The 11,741-nt window shown below is 42.0% G+C and overlaps 1 long non-coding RNA gene across 1 annotated transcript; it reads left to right on the top strand.

Annotated features, from left to right (window-relative positions):
* The first annotated feature begins 1,487 nt into the window (after positions 1 to 1,487).
* Positions 1,488 to 5,409, top strand: LOC119302328. The gene is made up of 3 exons (XR_005147467.1): positions 1,488 to 1,927; positions 2,209 to 2,696; positions 2,895 to 5,409. It is a non-coding gene; the product is annotated as an uncharacterized LOC119302328 (long non-coding RNA).
* The last annotated feature ends 6,332 nt before the right edge of the window (positions 5,410 to 11,741 follow it).

The raw sequence follows: 11,741 nt of genomic DNA on the forward strand, positions 1-11,741 counted from the left end.
ACCCAGCTTCGGTTCTCATCCTGTTCCATCATTTTTTTTAGTATCTAGCTGACGACAACCGTTCGATCTTTGTCATAATCACCTGTGACACATGTTGGTTTAGTCTATATTTATGTACATACCATCTACATCTCATGCCTCCAGAGATCGACATGTACTGCTTTTAGATTTGGGTATTGCAAATTCTTCACCTTATTTATACTGATTTTTGCATGAATTATACAATCATGAGTTATTGATACCGTGATCTTTTGGAGCCTGAGATTAAATAAGATATGAAATCATATATGCAAGTTATATTTTAAATAGTTTCCCACTGTATAAGCAGAATTAAAAATGATTAGTTTTGTCTAAAAAAATATACTAGATGTTTCTATACCCATAATTATTATTATTTAGGCATCAAGATATATATGTTCTTTTTTACTTGCATCTTTACTTTGAATGTGTGTTGTATGGTGTGTGTATTCAGTGCCGACATCTTACCTTGCAGGTCTAAGACAAGATTGAACTCTTGAAATATATATTTTGTTTATTGGCCCAAGAGAAAGGTATGAGAAACAAATGCAACAATTCTATGGAGTTTTGTGATTGTAGTATCTGTCCATAGTAGGAAAAAAGGCAACCAGAGTTTTTGTTCTAGACATGTATGATGTTTGTATTCCAAATAAAAAGGCTAATAAGAATGACTTCTTCAAGATGATCCGTAGAAAGCCAGGAGGAAGTTCAAATATGGTGCAACTTGCAAATCATGAGTTCTAAGAGAAGCCTATTATTACTTCAGAAGAAACACTTTGATCCAATCTTGGGTCATTGTTATGATCAACTACATACAGAGGGCCAAATTGACTAGTACACATTGTCTTGATGTTTTAATATTTGTGTGCCACTCAGTATTCCGCTCCGCACGTCCTGTAGTAGGAGATGAAAAATAGGGAGGGAGAGACAGAGAGTACAGAGGAACCACAACGGCAGTGTTTCGAAGTGTTCTCTACCATTGTTTCGAGTTTCTTTTGCTCAAAGTTCCAAGAGTATAAATCTAGCTGATTATTTGACCTAATTGTGTTACTCATCAAAAAATCAATTCCATTGCTCAAAAACAAAAATCAAGGACATTTTTCATGGACTTCAAATGTTTTTCATGTACAACTCACATTTTTTCCCGTTGCAACGCATGGGCATTTGTGCTAGTATATACCTATCTATCCCTAATAATAAAGCACGGATTGACTTTACCAGGTTCATCGTCACAATACGCTTTCTTCTCATGTCATAATATGCTTTTACAATTTGTGTAGACAAAATCGTAAAATAAACGAGGTGGTACTAATTTACGTGATTGGGTCGAAATAACGGTTCACACGTTCTATTGGGCCTGGAGCTGCAGAATTGGGCCTTGGGCCTTGGGCTAAACAGCAAGAGAACGCACGATCTTGGCCTTCAAAGAACAACGCACTGCCTGAACGCACAGGGACGCACGGCGTATGGCGCCGCCGCCACGCGCTGCCGATCTTCATCTCCGACTTCTCTCCTGTGCCGTCCCCACCGCTACCTTGTTCTCCTTCCCCTTCCCACCCAGCCCCAATCTTCCCCGGCACCACCGTCAGCCTCCTCCATGTCCAACCTCCCTCCAGCGGCCGTGTCCATTTTGGATCGGATCTACACAGGAGACCTACTCCAACACGTAGCCATGGGTGTCCGACCTGGACTCCACATAGAATTCGCTGGTATAAGACGAAAGCCTCGATTAGAAATCCAACTAAATTGCATTACAAGTCTGCAAGTTTGGAACTGTCCAATGTCGCCTCCGCCCATTTTGCCGGAAGACCACCCAATGTCGCCTCTGTCGACTTCGCCGGAAGACAATCCGATGTCCAACAATGTTCCACAGTTCGCTGAAACTTTGTCGGCCGGTTCTCCACTTGAGGTACATAGCCAAGGAGGATCAAAATCATGGTCTTTGGTTTTCTGCAACATGTTCATTGCTTCAAATATGTCTATGGTCTTATTTTACTACTGGTTGTGAATGTGGTGCATAACACTCTGATGTTGAAAATGTGGATCAGGTCCTGTAGTATAAGTATAGCACATATAATGGTTATAGGATGGAAACTTTGTATTATTTTGCCGTCGTCTTTCGTTTTTGAAACTAGCTGCAGCAAGTAGCAATCTGAATTGATGCAAGCAAGTAATTAACTCCTTGATTAGAAAATACAAGGTCAAGCTCGCCGATGTGTTCCATGGGAGCTGAGCAGGTAGCAAGCAGCACGGGTGGCATCATTGGCACGAGCGACACGCGTCTGCTAGCCACATCGGTTCATTGCTTTGCGGCTGGAAGTACATTCACGGCCAGCGTTAGTGCATGTGGCTACTTGCAGCCATGCCGCCGTCTGCGCTTACTGCACAGCGGCGCTCTTCTTCCGCTGTCACGTGATGCCGCTCCAGCTCTAAATAACTCCTTCCTCTCCACTTCAATAGATGAGATGTCTGAACCTGTGGTAACCTGCTCCTTTTGCCCTTCCATGACGTGAGATCAAAATATTGTTGATTTCTCTGGTGACTGCAGTTCGGGTCAAGCCAAAGAGGGGCTAATCTCTAACAATATTTAGCAAGAACTCGATCCACTCATCTGGTCTAACTTCCACCGCTGAAATTCTGCATCCACATCTTTTGAAAGCCCTTGCTGAATTTGTATGGTAAGAGTGCTCCCTCCTGTTATATACATTCCATTGAGTACTAAATAAATTATTTTCCGGCTAATTCAATAGAATTTAATTAGGAGGGCAAGTAATTATGGGTGATAACTACTTAGTTTATTTTTGTACTCTTAGAGTCCTGTAGTATTTTGTAATTGGGCTGAGATTTGTTGTCTGAATCTAGATTTTTATTCTTAGAGTTTCTCTCCATGAACATAATATGTCGTCCGCCCATGCTCCACACTTCGCCGGAACTCCGTCTGTCGGTTCTCCACTTGAGGTATGTATGAAGCTATCCTTGGAATTTCCGGATAGTCGTCTACACTCCCATGTTTTGTTTGCACCAGGTCAGGTCATACTCCTTTAGTACGGGTGTTCTTTTACTTTTTTGCTGGGAGGCTTAGCGATGTAATATGACGATGTTCTTCAGTCAGCACTACTATAGCATGCTCCTCCCTTTACTTGTATCTGTAGGGTGCCCAGTAGTTTGTTCTACTACTGAAAGTATTTTCTTTAGTTGCAGAAATGTAAGCTTGGGTACCAATTTTACACCAAATTTGTGTCGAACTATCGATAGTGAATGTCTAAACTTGAATGCTAGACCTACTTATGGTTAATAGATCTTGTTGTTCTCAAGACTCAACTATGGATGTCGAAATGTAGATACTGGATGTCTAAACTTGAGTGCTAGACCTACTGATGGTTAATAAATCCTATTGTTCTCAAGACATAACTATAGATGAACAATTTTGCAAACTTTGTCTGTTGGCATAGACTCAAGCAAGCACCTCTTTGAGTTGTACTTGCCAGATTTAGGAGTTAGTTAGTCCTCTTTGTTCCTATTGATGCACATGAATTTGGATATATGATTATTGGTTTATGTTTGATCTAAGTATACGTGAATAGGTCGAGAAGGTGGAGCTACAATTAAGCACCTGTTGTACCGGGTCGGTATATGACATATTCTCTATTACCTGAGTCAACACCCACTGCAGAGCATAGGGCTTGAACATGGGTAGCAGGCTGGGTGCACGCCCACGCATACACCTATAGCAAACTCGATGACCCATTTCTGAACTAATCATAATTCATAATGACATGACCTCTTCGGAGCATGCTATTTGCATGGTATCTTGAACGATGTTATGAAAGATAAAATCATAACTGTAAGAACTGAAGTTTGTTCAGTCTCTTTGTGCAACCAGTTATGCCATGGCTTTTCATAATTAGGTGACTGAATAGATTAATCGTTAGGTAAAGATATACTGATATTTATTTGCAATGATTTCATCTTTTTTTTCACCTCCCTGTTCTTCTTGCTGGTGGTTTTTATTTTAATCAAGTAGTCCAAAAGTATATTGGTAAACAATGTTGTGTTATGTTGTGTTTGTATAGCGGATCTAATTAACAATTTGGGCTCTAGAAAAAATGATAAAAATCATCGTGTTCCAATTCAATTAGAGGCTTATCTGATACCTATCATATTCTTCGTTTGTTATTCAGCTTGTTGTTGTGTGTATGTAGCAAAATCCTAGATGCTATAGCTGAAGCAGCTTTTGTTCGATCTTGCTCTTCTGTCCATTTTCTTCATTTTTATTATGACAACAACATTGTAGTTTAAATATGGCTGATGTGTACGCCAGAAATAGGCGGATCTGGAAATGGTTAATTAGATTAGAATGCAAAATTTTGTCATACCGTCACTATGCTTGTGCTGAAGTTCAATACATAGGGAATCAGCTGAGCTATTATTTGTCTATCATTAGTTTATTTTTCTTCTTTCCATTGGATGAAGTGTAGATTCTTTTCCTGGTCTTTTGATGGTCTGCTAGAGTGTGTTTTGACAATGCTTTAGGCCATCATGTTTTTTAAACCATGGTTTTAAATTCTTTGACGCGTTTGCCATCATGTAATACAGTAGTTTCATAAACCGAAGTTCCAGTATTGTGGTATTTTTGGAGTATTTGAAAAAGATCTCAACATCTCTTTTTTCTAAACCAAAACCAGAAAGCTTTGGTATTAGTAACTGAAGTATTCACAGCGCAGGCATTGGAATACTGATGTATTAAATTACTATAGTTTCAAAAAAATATGTTGTATCTATTTGGTTATGGCAAGTATCAATGTGAATTTTTTATTCTTGCAGTTGCTACATTGGTATTTTAAGTTATTTTTATTGCAGAAATAATATTCAATTTAGAGACACAGACATAGCAGAGGCGACCATGTTGTATCCAAGGTGGCATCCCCACATCATTCAAATTCCTTTTCTCTATGATGCATAGATGAACTTAATTTGGCAGGTGTAGAGTGGTCGGCAGAGGATATTACTATTGTGGCATGGGTTCACTTCATATATACAAGTGCAGTGTTACCTTTAGAAATTTCATGGAAGTATTTGGTGGTGTTTTCTCGCTCCTGATTGTAGTCAATCCTTACGAAGGATGGTGTATGGACCAAGCAGCCGTCACGGTCAACTCAACAAGATTATTTTTGGGAGTTTTAATCATTGCCTTGCGCAGGTGCGGTTAAATGATTACTCGCCTAAGGATTGACCACATCTGAACGCACAGATGATGTGGATCTGTGGGGTCTTTAGCCATGTTTATTAGACTAGCAGTGTGTGATTTTTTTCTCCCGTTGCAACGCACGGGCCCTTTTGCTAGTAGAAAAGACACATAAATAGATTATTGACTCTAGTGCAAGTGGGAGACTGAAGGAAAAATGCCCTAGAGGCAATAATAAAGTTGTTATTTATATTTCCTTATATCATGATAAATTTTTATTATTCATGCTAGAATTGTATTAACCGGAAACTTGGCACATGTGTGAATACATAGACAAACAGAGTGTCCCTAGTATGCCTATACTTGACTAGCTCGTTAATCAAAGATGGTTAAGTTTTCTAGCCACAGATATGTGTTATCATTTGATGAACAGGATCACATCATTAGAGAATGATGTTATGGACAAGACTCATCCGTTAGCTTAGCACTATGATTGTTTAGTTTGTTGCTATTGCTTTCTTCATGACTTATACATGTTCCTATGACTATGAGATTATGCAACTCCCGAATATCGAAGGAACACCTTGTGTGCTATCAAACGTCACAACATAACTGGGTGATTATAAAGATGCTCTAAAGGTGTCTCCGATGGTGTTTGTTGAGTTGGCATAGATCAAGATTAGGATTTGTCACTCTGTGTATTGGAGAGGTATCTTTGGGCCCTCTCGGTAATGCTCATCACTATAAGCCTTGCAAGAAATGTGATTAATGAGTTAGTTACGGGATGATGCATTATGGAATGAGTAAAGAGACTTGCCGGTAACGAGATTGAACTAGGTATGAAGATACCAACGATCGAATCTCGGGCAAGTAACATACCGATGAAAAAGGGAATAACGTATGTTGTTATGCGGTTTGACCGATAAAAATCTTCATAGAATATGTAGGAGCCAATATGAGCATCCAGGTTCCGCTATTGGTTATTGACCGGAGATGTGTCTCGGTCATGTCTACATGGTTCTCGTACCCGTAGGGTCCACACGCTTAACGTTTGATGACGATTTGTATTATGAGTTATGTGACTTGATGACCGAAGTTTGTTCGGAGTCCCGGATGAGATCACAGACATGATGAGGAGTCTCGAAATGGTCGAGAGGTAAAGATTTATATATTGGACGAAGGTATTCGGACACTAAAAAGGTTTCGGGATGTTTTAGATATTTATCGGGGAACCAAGGGGTTACCGGAACCCTCCAGGGAAGTTATGGGCCCTAATGGGCCATAAGGGAGTAGGAGAGGGAAGGCCATAAGGTGGCACGCCCCCCAAGGGCAGTCCGAATTGGACTAGGGAGGGGCGCGCCCCCCTTCCTTTCCCTCTCCCTCTCCTTCCCTCCTTACCCTTCTTGGAATAGGAAAGGGGGGGGATCCTACTTGGACTAGGAGTCCAAGTAGGACTCCCCCCATGGCACACCCCTCCTTGGCCGGCCTCCTCCTCCCCCTCCTTTATATACGTGGGCGGGAGGGCACCCCAAAGGACAATAGACAATCTCTTAGCCGTGTGCGGTGCCCCCTCCACAGTTCAACACCTCGGTCATATCATCGTAGCGCTTAGGTGAAGCCCTGCACCGGTAACTTCATCATCACCGTCGCCACGCCATCGTGCTGACGGAACTCTCCCTCGTCCTCAACTGGATCAAGAGCTCGAGGGACGTCATCATGCTGAACGTGTGCTGAACACGGAGGTGCCGTACGTTCGGTACTTGGATCGGTTGGATCGTGAAGACGTTCGACTACATCAACCGCGTTACTAAACGCTTCTGCTTTCGGTCTACGAGGGTACGTGGACACATTCTCCCCTCTCATTGCTATGCATCTCCTAGTTAGATCTTGTGCGATCGCAGGATTTTTTTGAATTACTACGTTCCCCAATAGTGGTATCAGAGCCAGGTATATGCGTAGATGTTATATGCACGACTAGAACACAAAGAGTTGTGGGCGATAATAGTCATACTGCTTACCACCGACGTCTTACTTTGATTTGCCAGCATTGTTGGATGAAGCGGCCCGGATCGACATTACATGACCGCGTCCATGAGACTGGTTCTACCGACGTGCTTCTCACACAGGTGGCCGGCGGGTGTCTGTTTCTCCAACTTTAGTTGAATCGAGTTTGACTACGGCCGGTCCTTGTTGAAGGTTAAAATAGCACACTTGACAAAAAATCATTGTGGTTTTGAGCGTAGGTAAGAACGGTTCTGGCTAGTAGCCCATAGCATCCACGTAAAACTTGCAACAACAAAGCAGAGGATGTCTAACTTGTTTTTGTAGGGAATGTTGTGATGTGATATGGTCAAGATGTGATGAGATATAAATTGTTGTATGAAATGATCATGTTTTGTAAAAGTTATCGGCAACTGGCAGGAGCCTTATGGTTGTTGCTTTATTGTATGAAATGCAATCGTCATGTAATTGCTTTACTTTATCACTAAGCGGCAGCGATAGTCATGGAAGCAATAGTTGGCGAGACGACAACGATGCTACGATGGAGATCAAAGTGTCAAGCCGGTGACGATGGAGATCATGACACTGCTTTGGAGATGGAGATCAAAGGCACAAGATGATGATGGCCATATCATGTCACATATTTTGATTGCATGTGATGTTTATCCTTTATGCATCTTACTTTGCTTAGTACGGCGGTAGCATTATAAGATGATCCCTCACTAAATGACAAGGTACAAGCGTTCTCCCTGAGTATGCACCGTTGCTACAGTTCATCCTGTCGAGACACCACGTGATGATCGGGTGTGATAAGCTCTACGTTCACATACAACAGGTGCAAGCTAGTTTTGCACACACAGAATACTCGGGTTAAACTTGACGAGCCTAGCAAATGCAGATATGGCCTCAGAACACTGAGACCGAAAGGTCGAACGTGAATCATATAGTAGATATGATCAACATAGTGATGTTCACTATTGAAAACTACTCCATCTCACGTGATGATTGGACATGGTTTAGTTGATATGGATCACGTGATCATTTAGATGACTAGAGGGATGTCTATCTAAGTGGGAGTTCTGAAGTAATATGATTAATTGAACTTTAATTTATCATGAACTTAGTACCTAATAGTATCTGCATGTCTATATTGTTGTAGATCAATGGCCCATGCTACCGTTTCCTTAAATTTTAGTGCGTTCCTAGAAAAAGCTAAGTTGAAAGATGATGGTAGCAACTACACGGACTGGGTCCGTAACTTGAGGATTGTCCTCATTGCTACATAGAAGAATTACGTCCTGGAAGCACTGCTAGATGGAAGACCCGCTGCAGGAGCAACTCCGGACGTTATGAACATCTGGCAGAGCAAAGCTGGTGACTACTCGATAGTTCAGTGTGCCATGCTTTACGGCTTAGAATCGGGACTTCAAAGATGTTTTGAACGTCATGGAGCATATGAGATGTTGCAGGAGTTGAAGTTAATATTTCAAGCAAATGCCCAAGTTGAGAGATATGAAGTCTCCAACAAGTTCTATAGGTGCGAAATGGAGGAGAATAGTTCTGTCAGTGAACACATACTCATAATGTCTAGGTACCACAACCACTTGACTCAGCTGGGAGTTAATCTTCCTGATGATAGTGTCATTGACAGAGTTCTTCAATCACTGCCACCAAGCTATAAGGCTTCGTGATGAACTATAATATGCAAGGGATGGAAAAGACAATTCCCGAGCTCTTTGCGATGCTAAAGGCCACCGAGGTAGAAATCAAGAAGGAGCATCAAGTGTTGATGGTTAACAAGACCACTAGTTTCAAGAAAAAGGGCAAAGGAAAGAAGGGGAACTTCAAGAAGAACAACAAGCCACTTGCTGCTCAAGGGAAGAAGCCCAAGTCTGGACCTAAGCCTGAGACTGAGTGCTTCTACTGCAAAGGGACTGGTCACTTGAAGCAGAACTGCCCCAAGTATTTGGCGGAAAAGAAGGATGGCAAAGTGAAAGGTATATTTGATATACATGTTATTGATGTGTACCATACTAATGCTCATAGTAGCGCCTGGGTATTTGATACTGGTTTTGTTTCTCATATTTGCAACTCGAAAAAGGGGCTACGGATTAAAGGAAGATTGGCTAAGGACGAGGTGACGATGCGCGTGGGAAATGGTTCTAAAGTTGATGTGATCGCCGTTAGCATGCTACCTCTACATCTACCATCGGGATTAGTTTTAACCCTAAATAGTTGTTATTTGGTGCCAGCGTTGAGCATGAACATTATATCTGGATCTTGTTTAATGTGAGACGGTTATTCATTTAAATCAGAGAATAATGGTTGTTCTATTTATATGAGTAATATCTTTTATGGTCATGCACCCTTGATCAGTGGTCTATTTTTGTTGAATCTCGATTGTAGTGATACACATATTCATAATATTGAAGCCAAGAGAGGCAAAGTGAATAATGATAGTGTAACTTATTTGTGGCACTGCTGTTTAGGTCATATTGGTGTAAAGCGCATAAAGAAACTCCATGCTGATGGGCTTTTGGAATCCCTTGATTATGAATCACTTGATGTTTGTGAACCATGCCTCATGACAAAGATGACTAAGACTCCGTTCTCCGGAACAATGGAGTGAGCAACTGACTTATTAGAAATAATACATACTGATGTATGCGGTCCGATGAGTGTTGAGGCTCGCGGCGGATATCGTTATTTTCTAACCTTCACAGATGATTTGAGCATATATGGATATATCGACTTAATGAAACATAAGTCTGCAACATTTGAAAAGTTCAAAGAATTTCAGAGTAAAATGGAAAATCATTGTAACAAGAAAATAAAGTTTCTACGATCTCACTGTGGAGGTGAATATTTGAGTTATGAGTCCGGTCTTCATTTGAAACATTATGGAATAGTTTCACAACTCACGCCAACTGGAACTGAAGGAAATATGCCCTAGAGGCAATAATAAAGTTATTATTTATTTCCTTATTTCATGATAAATGTTTATTATTCATGCTAGAATTGTATTAACCGGAAACATAATACATGTGTGAATACATAGACAAACATAGTGTCACTAGTATGCCTCTACTTGACTAGCTCGTTAATCAAAGATGGTTAAGTTTCCTAACCATAGACATGAGTTTTCATTTGATTAACGGGACCACATCATTAGGAGAATGATGTGATTGACTTGACCCATTACGTTAGCTTAGCACTTGATCGTTTAGTATGTTGCTATTGCTTTCTTCATGACTTATACATGTTCCTATGACTATGAGATTATGCAACTCCCGTTTACCGGAGGAACACTTTGTGTGCTACCAAACGTCACAACATAACTGGGCGATTATAAAGGTGCTCTACAGGTGTCTCTGAAGGTACTTGTTGAGTTGGCGTATTTCGAGATTAGGATTTGTCACTCTGATTGTCGGAGAGGTATCTCTAGGCCCTCTCGGCAATGCACATCACCATAAGCCTTGCAAGCAATGTGACTAATGAGTTAGTTGCGGGATGATGCATTACGGAACAAGTAAAGAGACTTGCCGGTAATGAGATTGAACTAGGTATTGAGATACCGATGATCGAATCTCGGGCAAGTAACATACCGATGACAAAGGGAACAACGTATGTTGTCATGTGGTTTGACCGATAAAGATCTTCGTAGAATATGTGGGAGCCAATATGAGCATCCAGGTTCCGCTATTGGTTATTGACCGGAGACGTGTCTCGGTCATGTCTACATAGTTCTCGAACCCGTAGGGTACGCACGCTTAAAGTTCGGTGACGATTTGTATTATGAGTTTATGTGTTTTGATGTACCGAAGGTAGTTCAGAGTCCCGGGTGAGACCGGGGACATGACGAGGAGTCTCGAAATGGTCGAGACGTAAAGATCGATATATTGGACGACTATATTCAGACATCGGAAAGGTTCCGAGTGATTCGGGTATTTTTCGGAGTACCATGGAGTTATGGGAATACGGGGAAGAAGTGTTGGGCCTTAATGGGCTTTAGTGTGAAGGAGAGGCAGCAGCCAGGAGGTGGCGTGCGCCCGTCCCAAGCCCAGTCCGAATTGGACAAAGAGTTTGAGGCGCGGCCCCCCTCTCCCTTCCTTCTCCCCTTCCCTCCTTTCCCCCCTTCTCCTAGTTGGACTAGGAAAGGAGGAAACCTACTCCTACTAGGAGTAGGAATCCTACTCCCTTGGCGCGCCCCTCCTAGGGCCGGCCTCCTCCTCCCTTGATCCTTTATATACGGGGGCAGGGGGCACCCCAGGACACACAAGTTGTTCTGTTGATCTATTCCAGCCATGTGCGGTGCCCCCTCCACCATATTCCACCTCGTTCATATCGTAGCGGTGCTTAGGAAAAGCCCTGCATTGGTAGCAACATCATCACTGTCATCACGCCGTAGTACTGAGGAAACTCTCCCGTGAAGCTCTGCTGGACCGGAATTCGCGGGACGCCATCGAGCTAAACGTGCGCTGAACTCGGAGGTGCCGTGCGTCCATGTAGCGACCAGACCTCAAACAGTCTGATCTCT

Source organism: Triticum dicoccoides, chromosome 5A (genome assembly GCF_002162155.2).
Source record: "Triticum dicoccoides isolate Atlit2015 ecotype Zavitan chromosome 5A, WEW_v2.0, whole genome shotgun sequence".
Taxonomy (NCBI): domain Eukaryota; kingdom Viridiplantae; phylum Streptophyta; class Magnoliopsida; order Poales; family Poaceae; genus Triticum; species Triticum dicoccoides.